This window comes from Myotis nattereri (assembly GCF_964212035.1).
Source record: "Myotis nattereri genome assembly, chromosome: 2".
Lineage (NCBI taxonomy): Eukaryota > Metazoa > Chordata > Mammalia > Chiroptera > Vespertilionidae > Myotis > Myotis nattereri.
In genome coordinates, this window is record NC_138076.1 from 133434752 (window position 1) to 133446883 (window position 12132).

Here is a 12132-nt window from a genome sequence, read left to right on the forward strand (position 1 = left end):
GCCGTTGAGACCTTGTTCAGGGCACCGTTAGAACTCAGCACACACTGTAATGCAGACGTGCTATGCTCAGAAGATACAGCCTGCCTGACATGTGAGGACAATTTTTACTTTAAACTGTAAGACTCTTTATTTACATTATTTACAAACTGATTCGGTGCAGGTATGTGAACTTATATTGGGTTGCCCACTCAGAAAACAAATAACTTATGTTTTTAGAGAAATTAGCCTTTTTCTTCTTAGATGATATGTCAGATTGTTTTAATGATTTTTTTTTGTTTTGAATTACAGAATAAATGTCAATCTTGAAAAACTGTTTTTAAAGATTGATTTCTCCTTGATCTGGAAAGGAATAAGGTACAAAGGGAATCATGAAAAGAACACCAACATAGGATTCAACAGAACTGAGGTTGCAAAAAAATTTGAAATAACTGCAACCGTCCCCCTCCCCCCCAATGTGACTCAAACAACTGGGGGAGAAAAAGGAATTGTTAATTCACTGTTGCCTGAGTGATGGCCTTTATCCCAGGCAGGCAGGATTCAATGATGTCTGTTCTTTTAGCTGTATGGTCCTTGCAAATGTCATAAACATTACACCAATACTAAGCCTTCTATCCCTTTTCACTGCCACCCCCCCCCCACCCCAAATGAAAAGCTAAGTTCTGTCACCTGGGGGTAGTTATAATAATCACAGCTGAGGATATTGCCAGCGGCAGGAACAGAACTGGATCAAGGAAAATGTGACCCAAAGTACATGAGTTTAGCTCCAGTTGCAACAGCTAATGCAGTCACTGCGGGAGGGAAATGAGTCCCTTGACTAAACTCACCCTGATTTGTCATCTGATTAAAAAATATCTGGTGGGTGGAAAAGGCAACAATTGTGGGCATACTCGGTTGTTACACATACATTTGATGACTGAGAATTGACAATGACCCTTGAGATACTATAGACAGTGGGATCTCACATATACTTTAGAATATATTGCATGTTGATAACATGACTATTAGAGCTTAGATTTTTTTTATGGTAGAAACAAAGGCTACAGATGCAGAATTGGAACAAGAAAAAAAGCCAACATGTTGCCATGATTAAGAGCCGTATTTCAGAAAGGAGATAAATATGCATGAGCCACCATCACACCCTAGTTCTATAATTCATCAACATTACAGGCTTTTAATATTTATACATGAGTACAACCGGAGGGCTTTCCCAAGTATCACCCTATGGTTAGTAGACAAGGCTCTGTGATTCTAGAGGAGAGAAGGAAATGGCTTGTGATACTCCTCAAATAAAGGGAAATGCATCTTGAGTTAGTAAAGGTCAGAAAGATTATTTGAGGAGAGAAGGAAATGGCTTTCTTCAGCTCACTATTCAAATATCACCTTTCTAGTTGTTCGTCAAGTCCTACCAAAAACATTCTCATCTACCTCACCCCTGAACTCTGTTTTCTCTACTTTGTTACATTTTTTCACTTTATTGTTGACACTATTACAGATGTTCCCATTCCCCTCCCACCCCCCCGCCATTTGCCCATCTCCACCCAGTGCCAAACCCCCTTCCTTCTTGCCATCACCACACTGTTGTCTGTGTCTGTGGGTTATGCATATATGTTCTTTGGCTAATCCCTTCACTTTCTTTCATCAGTCTCCCTCTCCTGTCTGCCCTCTGGCAACTGGCAGTATGTTCCATGTACCCATGCCTCTATTTCTTTTTTGTCCATCAGTTTATTTTGTTCATTAGGTTCCACAAATAAGTGAGATCATATGGTATTTGTCTTCCCCTAACTGGCTATTTTATTTAGCATAATAATCTCCAGGTCTATCCATGCTGTCACAAAATGTAAGACTTCCTTCTTTTTTTATGGCCTTGTAGTATTACATTGCGTAAATGTACCACAGTTTTGTTTTGTTTTCTATCCACTCACCTGCTGATGGGCACTTAGGCTGTTTCCAGATCTTAGCTATTGTAAATCACACTGCTATGAACATAGGGGTGCATATATTCCTTCAAGCTGGTGTTTCAGGTTTCTTAAGATATATTCCCAGAAGTGGCTGCACCAGTCTACATTCCCACCAACAGTGCACTGGTGTTCCCTTTTCTCCACATCATTGCCAGCACTTGTTTGTTGATTTATTGATGGTAGCCATTCTGGAAAGTGTAAGATGATCTCATTACGATTTTAATTTGCATCTCTCTGATGCTTGGTGAAGAGCATTTTTTTCATATGTCTATATGTCCTCTTTCGGAAACTCTATTCAGGTCCTTTGCCCATTTATAATTGGATTGTTGGTCTTCCTAGTGTTGAGGTGTGTGAGTTCTTTATATAATTTGGAAATTAACTCCTTACCAGATGTATCTTTGGCAAATCTGTCCTCTCATACAGCAGGCTCCCTTTTTATTTTGTTCTTGGTTTACTTTGTTGTCCAAAAGCTTTTTCGTGTGGGCAGCTCCTGTAAGCCAGCCTCCAGGGTGTCCCGAGATCCCCTTTAATACCAAGCATCTGGGTCTGGGAGAGCCAGTGCGAGAGGAAGAGTCAATCCTTCCATGCCGCTGGGATAATCAGGAGTTCTGGCTGGACCTTTGAGCACACACTGAGAGAGTGAGGAGCAAGATGCAAAGCGCAGATGATGGCACTGAAACAGATTAATAAGGAACTCAGTGACTCGGCCCGTGACCCTCCCACACAATGTTCTGCAGGTCCAGTTGGGGAAGATGTTTCATTGGCGAGCCACAATCAGGGGGTCTACGGATAGCCCATAATAAGGCCGTGTATTCTTCTTGACAATTCATTTTCCTACGGGCTGCCCCTACAAACCACTTAAGGTTGCATTTACATCAAGAATTTATCATCCAAATGCTAACAGTAATGGCAGCATTTGTTTCGATATTCTAAGATCACAGTGGTCTCCTGCATTAACTATTTCTAAAGTTCCTTTATCCGTTTGTTCACTGCTATGTGATCCAAACCCAGATGACCCCCACTTGCATAGATCTATAAAACAGACAGAGATAAAATATCTTAGGAATGGAATCAGAAGTGTGCCATGTGATGCTACCTTAAAGTCAGAATAACCTGCATTATAGCTGGAATCAACTTTAAATTACTGTTTTAAAAAAGCTTTTTAGTGTGATGTGGTTTCATTTTTTCCTTGCCCCCGGAAATATATCGGCAGAAATATTGCTCAGAGAGAAGTCTGAGATTCTACTGTCTATAGTTTCTTCTAGGATTTTATAGTTTTTCTACTTACATTTAATAAGTCTTTTATCCACTTTGAGTTTATGCTTTTGTATGGTATAAGTTGGTGATCTAGTTTCTTTTGTGTATGTACCTGTCCAATTTTCCCAACACCATTTATTGAAAAGACTTTGTTTTATTTTTATCTTATGACTTTTTAGACTCCAAAATTGTATTATTTACTATTTTGTATACTTTTTTGTTATTTATTGTCCTCACTAGAATATGAGCTCTGTAAAGGCATGAATTGTATTCTTAGTGCTTAGAATATTGTATGATATATATTAGGTCTTCAATAAACATTGCAGTCATGAGCCACTTCATGACAGGAATATGTTCTGAGAAATGGTTGTTAGGCTATTTCATCATTGTGCAGACATCGTAGAGTACACTTACACAAACCTAGATTGTGTAGCTGCACACTTAAGCTCTATAGTATATATCCTATTGCTCCTACACTACAAATCTGTGCAGCATATTACTGTACTTTATACTATAGGAAGTTGTAGCACTATGGTATTTGTGTATCTAAACATATATAAACATAGAAAGAGTACAGTAAGAATACAGTATAAAAGATAATAAATGATACAGCTATAATAAATGATACAGGGCACTTACTATGAATGGAGCCTGCAGGACTGGAATTTGCCCTGGGTAAGTCAGTGAGTGAGTGCTGAGTGTGAAGGCATAGAACATTGCTATCCACAACTGAAGACTTTATAAACATGCTATTAGGCTGCACTAATTTATTTTTAAAAATCTTTCTTCAATAATAAATTAATGTTACTTACTAAACCTTTTTCATTTTATAAATGTGTTAATATTTTGAAACGTTTGACTCTTATAATAACATTTAGTTAAAACACAAATACAGCTGTACAAAATATTTTTCTTGATATTTTTACACTATAACCTTTTTTCTATTTATCTATTGTTTAGTTCTCTATCTATCTATCTATCTATCTATCATCTATCTATTTATTTTACCTTTTAAACTTATTTACTAAAAACTAAGACACAAATATACACCTTAGCTTAGGCGTATGCAGGGCCAAGCTCATCATTTTCACTGTCTTCCATTTCCACATCTTATCCTGTTGGAGGATCTTCAGGGGCAATAACATGCATGGAGCTGTCATCTCCAATTACAATGATGCCTTCTTCTGGAATACCTCCTAAAGGATCTGCCTGAGGTTTATCTTGAGGAGTTGTCACTCTTTTCAGAAATATGTCCGTGCAGTTTTGCTAGGTTTGTTTCTTTTCTTTCTTTTTGTTTTTTAATTGTAGATTTGCTTGTAAGCAGATAATGCACCAAGAATAGTCCTGTCTATTAATGAGAAACTTTTGGTGCTGGAGTCCATGTTTTCAAACTTTTTATGGAGCTTGTTTATGTCTGTAAAAGTGTCTGGTAAACTCTTTATTATGAAATTTCATATACTTTTATAAGACTGGCAGCACAATAGGTTTTTGTTGTTGTTGTTGTTGTTGTTTTTCCACCAGCGTTATGTTATGATATTGCAATGGCTAGAATGTCACTAGGTGATAGGATTTTTCAGCTCTATTATAATATCATAGGAGCACTGTCATATATGTGGTCCATCATTAACTAAAACATCATTATGCAGCACATGACTATAGTTAAATATTTGAGTGAATTAATATATTTTGAGAAGAAGAAGGCATTAATTATGAATGAAGGGACTAGAGATACATAATAGGTGGCATTTGAGCTCCAATTTAGAGATGAAATATTAACAAGTGAAAGTGGGGTAGGAAAATTCAGATAAAAGCATGAAGAAAGAAAGACCAGTAGGAAGAAAAATACAAAACTTTTTTGAGTGAATAGATTCCATGTATATGGCATAGAATGCTTGTACTAAAACCTCAGGTTGAGAGAATGGCTTGCAGTATGATTGATGTGTTCCTGGTATGTTCTGCTTAGGTAGCCAATAATGTCAAAGAAGTGACATATAAAGGATGTCTTTAAAAAAAATAAGCCGGTTGCTGTAAATAAGAATGGGGAAGGAGGGAAACCAAGATGGCGGCATAGGTAAACAACGGAAATTGCTGCCTCCAACAACAAATTAAAAAAAACACCTAAAAGACAAAACGGACGTCATCCAGAACTACAGGAAGGCTGGCTGAGTGGAAATTCTACAACTAGAAGGAAAGAGAAAAGCACACTGAGACTCAGAGGTGGTGTGGAAGTGCAGAGGTATGGAGGCGCACACGGCAAGGGCTGGCAACTGAGGATGCGGCTGTCTTTTTGAATCAGGAGGGAGCCACAAGCCCCTGACTGCTCTGAACTCCAGTTCCAGGTGAGTCTCTGGGGACCTAGACTCATATGGGGAGAAACTGGACTGTCTGGCAGTGGACAGAACTCGAAACTCGAGGGTGGCTTTCTCTCAAAGGTGCTTGCAGCAATTACCAGGGCACTGAAACGTGGGGCCCCTTAGGGCAGGGCTTAGGATCAGCCATAGCTGCTTGCTCCACTCTGTTGATCCCCTGAGACCCCACCCCACCCAAGCTGCAGCAGAGGCTTTTGCATATGAATGCCCTGGCCCTTTGCAATCTGAAAATTACCTAACAAGCTGCAGCTGGGCCAGACCGACCCAGAACTTCCTAGAGAAGGCCCAAGGCCCCACAGCAGCTTGCATTGATTCACAGCTGGGCCTCATTTGGGCACCTCCAAACAGCAAACAAGGAAGGGGAATCTGCAGATCTCTTCATAGCTCCTGCTCGGTAGCCTCAGGCAGAGGCTAAATTAGCACCTCCTTAGATCCAAGAGCCAGTGTACCCAGTGGTCAGAGTGGGACCATCCAGATTACAACTCCTCAGATCCATAAGGGACACACTCAGGGGGCAGATTCAGTGAGCACCAACACCCCACTGAAGCAAGTCTTGCCCCAGAGGGGTGTCTCCAGCACAGAAGTTCTCCCACTGTAGACACAGCTGATTCTCACAGCCAGCTGGCCTGGAGGTCAGTTCCTCTCAGTGATACCTACAACAATCAAGGCTTAACTACAACAAGACTGTGCACACAGCCCACAAAGGGGTGCACCAAGAGTGTTCACCTCAGGTAATTGGGGAGGCTGAGCCACTGGGCCCTACAGGACACCTAGCACACAAAGCCACTCTACCAACACAGGGAAGCATAAAAATGCGAAGACAAAGAAACAGGACACAAATGACAGAAATGGAGGAAAGCAAATGACTGGATATAGAGTTCAAAACCACACTTTTAAGGTTTTTCAAGAACTTTCTAGAAACCGCTGATAAAATTACTGAGACCCTCAATAAATCTAGTGAGACCCTCGAGATTATGATAAAGGACCAACTAGAAATTAAGCATACACTGACTGAAATAAAGGATATTATGCAGAGTTCCAATGGCAGACTAGATGCAGGGGTGGGCAAACTTTTTGACTCGAGGGCCACAATGGGTTCTTAAACTGGACTGGAGGGCCGGAACAAAAGGATGGATGGAGTGTTTGTGTGAACTAATATAAATTCAAAGTAAACATCATTACATAAAAGGATATGGTCTTTTTTTTTTTTTTAGTTTTATTCATTTCAAATGGGCCGGATTCGGCCCGTGGGCCATAGTTTGCCCACGGCTGGACTAGAGGATCACAAGAATCAAGTCAAAGATTTGAAATACGAAGAAGCAAAAAACACCCAACTGGAAAAGCAAAATGAAAAAGAATTCAAAAATACGAAGACAACGTAAGGAGCCTCTGAGACAGCTTCAAGCGCACCAACATCCGAATTATAAGGGTACCAGAATAAGAGAGAGAGCAAGATATTGAAAACCTATTTTTTTTAAAAAAATATATTTTATTGACCCTTTACAGAGAGGAAGAGAGAGAGATAGAGAGCTAGAAACATCGATGAGAGAGAAACATCGATCAGCTGCCTCCTGCACACTCCCCACCGGAGATGTGCCCACAACCAAGGTACATACCCTTGACCGGAATCAAACCTGGGACCTTTCAGTCTGCAGGCCAACGCTCTATCCACTGAGCCAAACCGGCCACGGCTGAAAACCTATTTGAAGAAATAATGACAGAAAACTTCCCCTACCTGGTAAAAGAAATAGACTTACAAGTCCAGGAAGTGCAGAGAACCCCAAACAAAAGGAATCCAAAGAGGACCACACCAAGGCACATCATAATTAAAATACCAAGAGCAAAAGACAAAGAGAGAATCTTAAAAGCAGCAAGAGAAAGACAGTCAGTTACCTACAAGCGAGTACCCATAAGACTGTCAGCTGATTTCTCAACAGAAACTTTGCAGGCCAGAAGGGAGTGGCAAGAAATATTCAAAGTGATGAATGCCAAGAACCTACAACCAAGATTACTTTACCCAGCAAAGCTATCATTCAGAATTGAAGGCCGGATAAAGAACTTCACAGATAAGGAAACCAGTATTATATGAAATGCTGAAAGGTATCCTTTAAGAAGAGGAAAAAGAAAAAGGTAAAGATACAAATTATAAACAACAAATACACATCTATCAACAAGTGAATCTAAAAATCAAGTGAATAAATAATCTGATGAACAGAATAAACTGGTGATTATAATAGAATCAGGAGCATAGAAAGGGAATGGACTGACTATTCTTGGGGGGGGAAAGTGGTGTGGGGGATGCGGGAATAGACTGGACAATAATCGTGAACCTATGGATGAGGATAGTGCAGGGGGAGGGGGAGGGCTGAGGCTGGGGTGGGAACCGGGTGGAGGGGAGCTATGGGGGGAAAAAAGAGGAACAAATGTAATAATCTGAACAATAAAGATTTAATTAAAAAAAAAAAAGAATGGGAAAATCTAGAGGTCTCATGGTCAGGCAAGATTGGCCTTAAATTGAAAGAAGTTAAACAGACCATCAAAACTTCATTATAATCTTGCTTCAAGATAAAGGCCTCTAGCAAACCAATTCTAAGATTCTCTTTTTGTTTTGGAAAATTAGGTTAAATAATCATTATGAAAGTAGAGTAGATATAAAAAGTAAAGACTATCTGGTTAAAGGTGAATACTCTAGGCTCAAATTCCGTTGAGTTGGGACAACTAACTTCCCAGAAATTCTTAATCTCATATACATTTATTAAAACCTTACACATTTTTTGGGGGCACAGATTTCTTCCCAGAAAGAGGGTGTAAATCCTATGATACACAACATTCTTTCCCAGATCAAGTTAAGGATAATTTTTTCTTGACAGAAGTGAGGAACAGGCAGCTGCTCACTAAAGCATGTTTAGACTGCTGAAAGCTGACTGTCCGCATGGATTAACAATTGGGCATAATCTAGAATCTGTTCTTTAGTTCTTTTAAAGACCATATTTTGTATCACATTGAAAAAATATTTGTCTCTCAGGTATAGACTTTCTTACATTAAATCAAGAGACCAGATTCTTAATTTATTTGGCCAGCGCATTCTACCCTAGAAAGCTTGCCACTGAGAAGTCAAATAATAATTCTAAATTTTTAAATTAGATAAAAGCTCATTAATTATCATAATACAATGATACTATAATCTTTAGGGTTATCTTTTCTATTGGGCATACAAAAGTCATTGAATCTTATCCATTTTCTTAATTATGGCAAGTACTGGTTTGGGGTTGATGACATTATTAGAAATTCACACAGTCAAAAAGTATGACAATTTTGCTATCTCACCTTCTTATGGACTCAATCCTTTACAGAGTATGTTAGTACTTACAAGAAGTGATCATAACTAACATTTAGTTGCCTGGTAGTTTAACAGGCAGGCAATTCAGTCTATTTTAGTTGAATTAGCATACCAATCAAGAAGACAGGGTGCTCACAAGCATCAAATCCTGCCTTCTAGCAAGGTGTAGGAGATAGGATTATAAAGAGGAAGGGGCTGGTGAAGAATGTAGGTACCAGCAGGCCTGTGGGTCCGTAGAAGTCAGCTATTGTAATTAGTCATTAGGGAATGAGATGATGTTGCTGAGATGATGTTTTGATTCCTGGTGGGTTGGCCTGACCCTGCTTGACAGTTCTGCTTGCTGGATTCACAGCTGAGTTACTTCCTCAATTGCTTCACACATAGGCCTTGAAAAGGAAACTTTAAGAAAAACTTAACCCCCTATTTACAGAAGTTTATGTGTTCTAAGATTTAAAATAATATTACTTTTTAGATTAATTCAGGTGCTCTATCAGATTATAAGTCCCTCCTATTTTTCCCCCTCTCATTAGATAAATTGGTTGATGTCTATCAACCTTGTCCTATAGTAGTAAATTCCTTTTTAAAGAAAGCTTTCCCTTTTAATAGACTGGAAATTCTGTATTAGTTTACTTTAGATTCATTTATCTAATTAGATTTATTATCCAGTATACCTATAATTTCCTTTTAAGATTTCTCTTTATAACCCTTCTATAACTTTTACAAACATTCTTACAACTTTCACAATTATTCTTAAGTATTCCTACTCTAATATCCTTTCTTCCTGTTATAACCTTTGCTTTATATTCCTTCTCACCGTTTTTATTTCCTCAACTCTAATTCTTCACAGACCCTCTGCAACTTACCTAGTCCCTTTCTTTCAGTTTGTTAATTTACTTTCTTTTTCCTTTAGCTCTATGCCTTCTATTATACTAAAACTATAAATTATTCCTAATTAGTTAGAATTAAAGGTCAGTTCTACACAGGCTCCTCCATTGCCAGCTTCAGAGCAGTTGGAGTGGAGTGAAGTTTCAAGGTTCCATCTATTACTCCTTCAGTTGGCCCATTGTCCTGGCTCTGCTATGTCTATTTAATTGCCTACTACATTGCCGGGGTCCAGTCCCAGCGGGTCCAGGGGTCCCCAAAGGTGTGGATGGAGTCGGCGAAGAAGGAAGGACATGGAGACAGTGTTCAGTTCATCAGCAGCCTAGCCAGGATATCCAGCCAGGATCTCCAGCCAAGTTCTGGTCTGGATCTCCAGCGAGGTTCTGCTTAGGATCTCCAGTCAGGTTCTGTGTCCATGTTCTCTTGCTAGGTTCTCCAGCCAGGTTCTGTAGCCATGTTCCCTCACTAGGTTCTCCAGCCAGGTTCTGTCCAGGTTCTCCAGCCAGGTTCAGGCACCAGGTTCTAGTCAGGTTCTCTTGCCATGTCCTATCCAGGTTCTGTAGCCAGGTTCTGTCCAAGATCTTTTGCCATGTTCTCTCGCTAGGTTCTGTCTCTAGGTTCTGTGGCTAGTTTCTGTCCAGGATCTTTTGCCATGTTCTCTCCAGCAAAGTTCTTCTGTCTCTAGGTTCTGTGTAGGTTCTCTCTTCTAAGTTCTGTCTTGTTACATCTGTATTTATACCAGTTGATTCCAATCCTATCAATCTCTATTCCAGAGGTTAGGGCGTTTCTTATCTCCATTCCAGGGAGTAAAGATTATGTAGCTTAAGCATGATTGTTCATAGTTAAAGTGATTAATTACCCGCCTGGCACTTAGTTAAGAGGTTTTATTCCCTCCCTAACTTCAGGGGAAAATCCCTACCTGGGGAAACAACCTTTCTCAGAGACCTTAGTTAAAACACATAGTGCCAAGAAGGTGAGCAAACATATTAAGAACAGTATGCCATATATGCCAGGTCCCTTGAAACAGCAAGGATGGATTGGCTCCCGGCACTATATCCCCCTCAAGGATTCTGGCTCTCAATTCTTTCAGGGAAAGGGGACACAGGGTCTCTTCTGAAACTGCTTCCTGCTGATGAGGAGTCAAAGGTTTCTCTCAGAGCCAAGAGATTCTTGCTGTCTGTCAGAGGGACGATGAGGCCTGGACATGGAATGAGGTGACAATTGTGCCTAGAAGTGGTATTCCTTAGGTGTGAGTAGGGTTCCCTAGGTGAAGACAAGCTGTATTACAAAATTTAGTATTATTAGGCAAAAGGTAGAACAGTAAGAATTATGACAAATGGACTGGTAGAAGGAAAAAACATGTAAAATTATTTCAGTTCTAATAATTTCCTGTTGAAACATGATTTTTCTCCCTAAAATTACCCTTATTTTTATTAAAGAGTTAGATTAAAATTAACTTATTTACTGCATTAAGTTTAGTTACAATTCGGCCTGATCACTTGCATAAATATAACAAGAATAACAATTGGTTACATAGGCTATTTTAAAAAATATATGCTTTGCTGGAATCTCATAAGAAAGTTTACTCCTAGGGCAAAGAAGCCACGCCATACAGTTGTCATCAGGCTCTGCCTGCGATCCCTACATAATTGGGGTGTTTTCCTAAGTTGAGATCCTCACAGGTGTCTGAGGTTCCTTTCATGCCATCTTTCAGGAAAGCAACCTTCATTCTGTACCTGGAAAGACTGCCATGAACCATGTGACCAAGCAAGGTACTAGTCTATTTATTCAAAGGGTTTATCAGCTTCAAAGTCAGTCTTCATTACTTAGAGCAAGCATGTCAAACTCAAAGGTTAACATGGACCAAATAAAGGAGGCATGCAGACCACAGGTCGTGAGTTTGACATGCTTGCCTTAGAGCTTTCTGGTGACATGACATTCCAGTAAAGTTTTGGTTAATAAAACCATAATTGGAAACTGACTTATGTCCTGTTATGAAGAAATCGGATTCTTATTGGATTTATGCAAACACATTACTATGAGAACAATAATTACAAAAACTATAATTATTTTAATTCATTTAGTCCTAAAATCAAATTCTGTTTTTCCTGATTTTTCCTGCCAGTATTTCTATAACTCCAGATACTCTATACAGTTATCCAGCCTGAAGAGGATGATCTGAATATGTCAGAGTCCTTTCAATGGATCCCTCAGAAGATGTAACTTTTTTTTTTCAAATGCATCATAACAAAACAGTGACTGTATCTAAGTGAGAAGAAATTTAAAATGACATGGTTATTGATTTGATTATAATGCAAATGACATG

The 12132-nt window shown here is 39.3% G+C and overlaps 1 pseudogene across 1 annotated transcript; it reads left to right on the forward strand.

Annotated features, from left to right (window-relative positions):
• The first annotated feature begins 2625 nt into the window (after window positions 1-2625).
• Window positions 2626-3048, forward strand: LOC308514658 (ubiquitin-conjugating enzyme E2 D3-like; annotated as a pseudogene). Its single transcript has one exon. The product of its transcript is annotated as a ubiquitin-conjugating enzyme E2 D3-like (transcript).
• Window positions 3049-12132: the final 9084 nt, after the last annotated feature.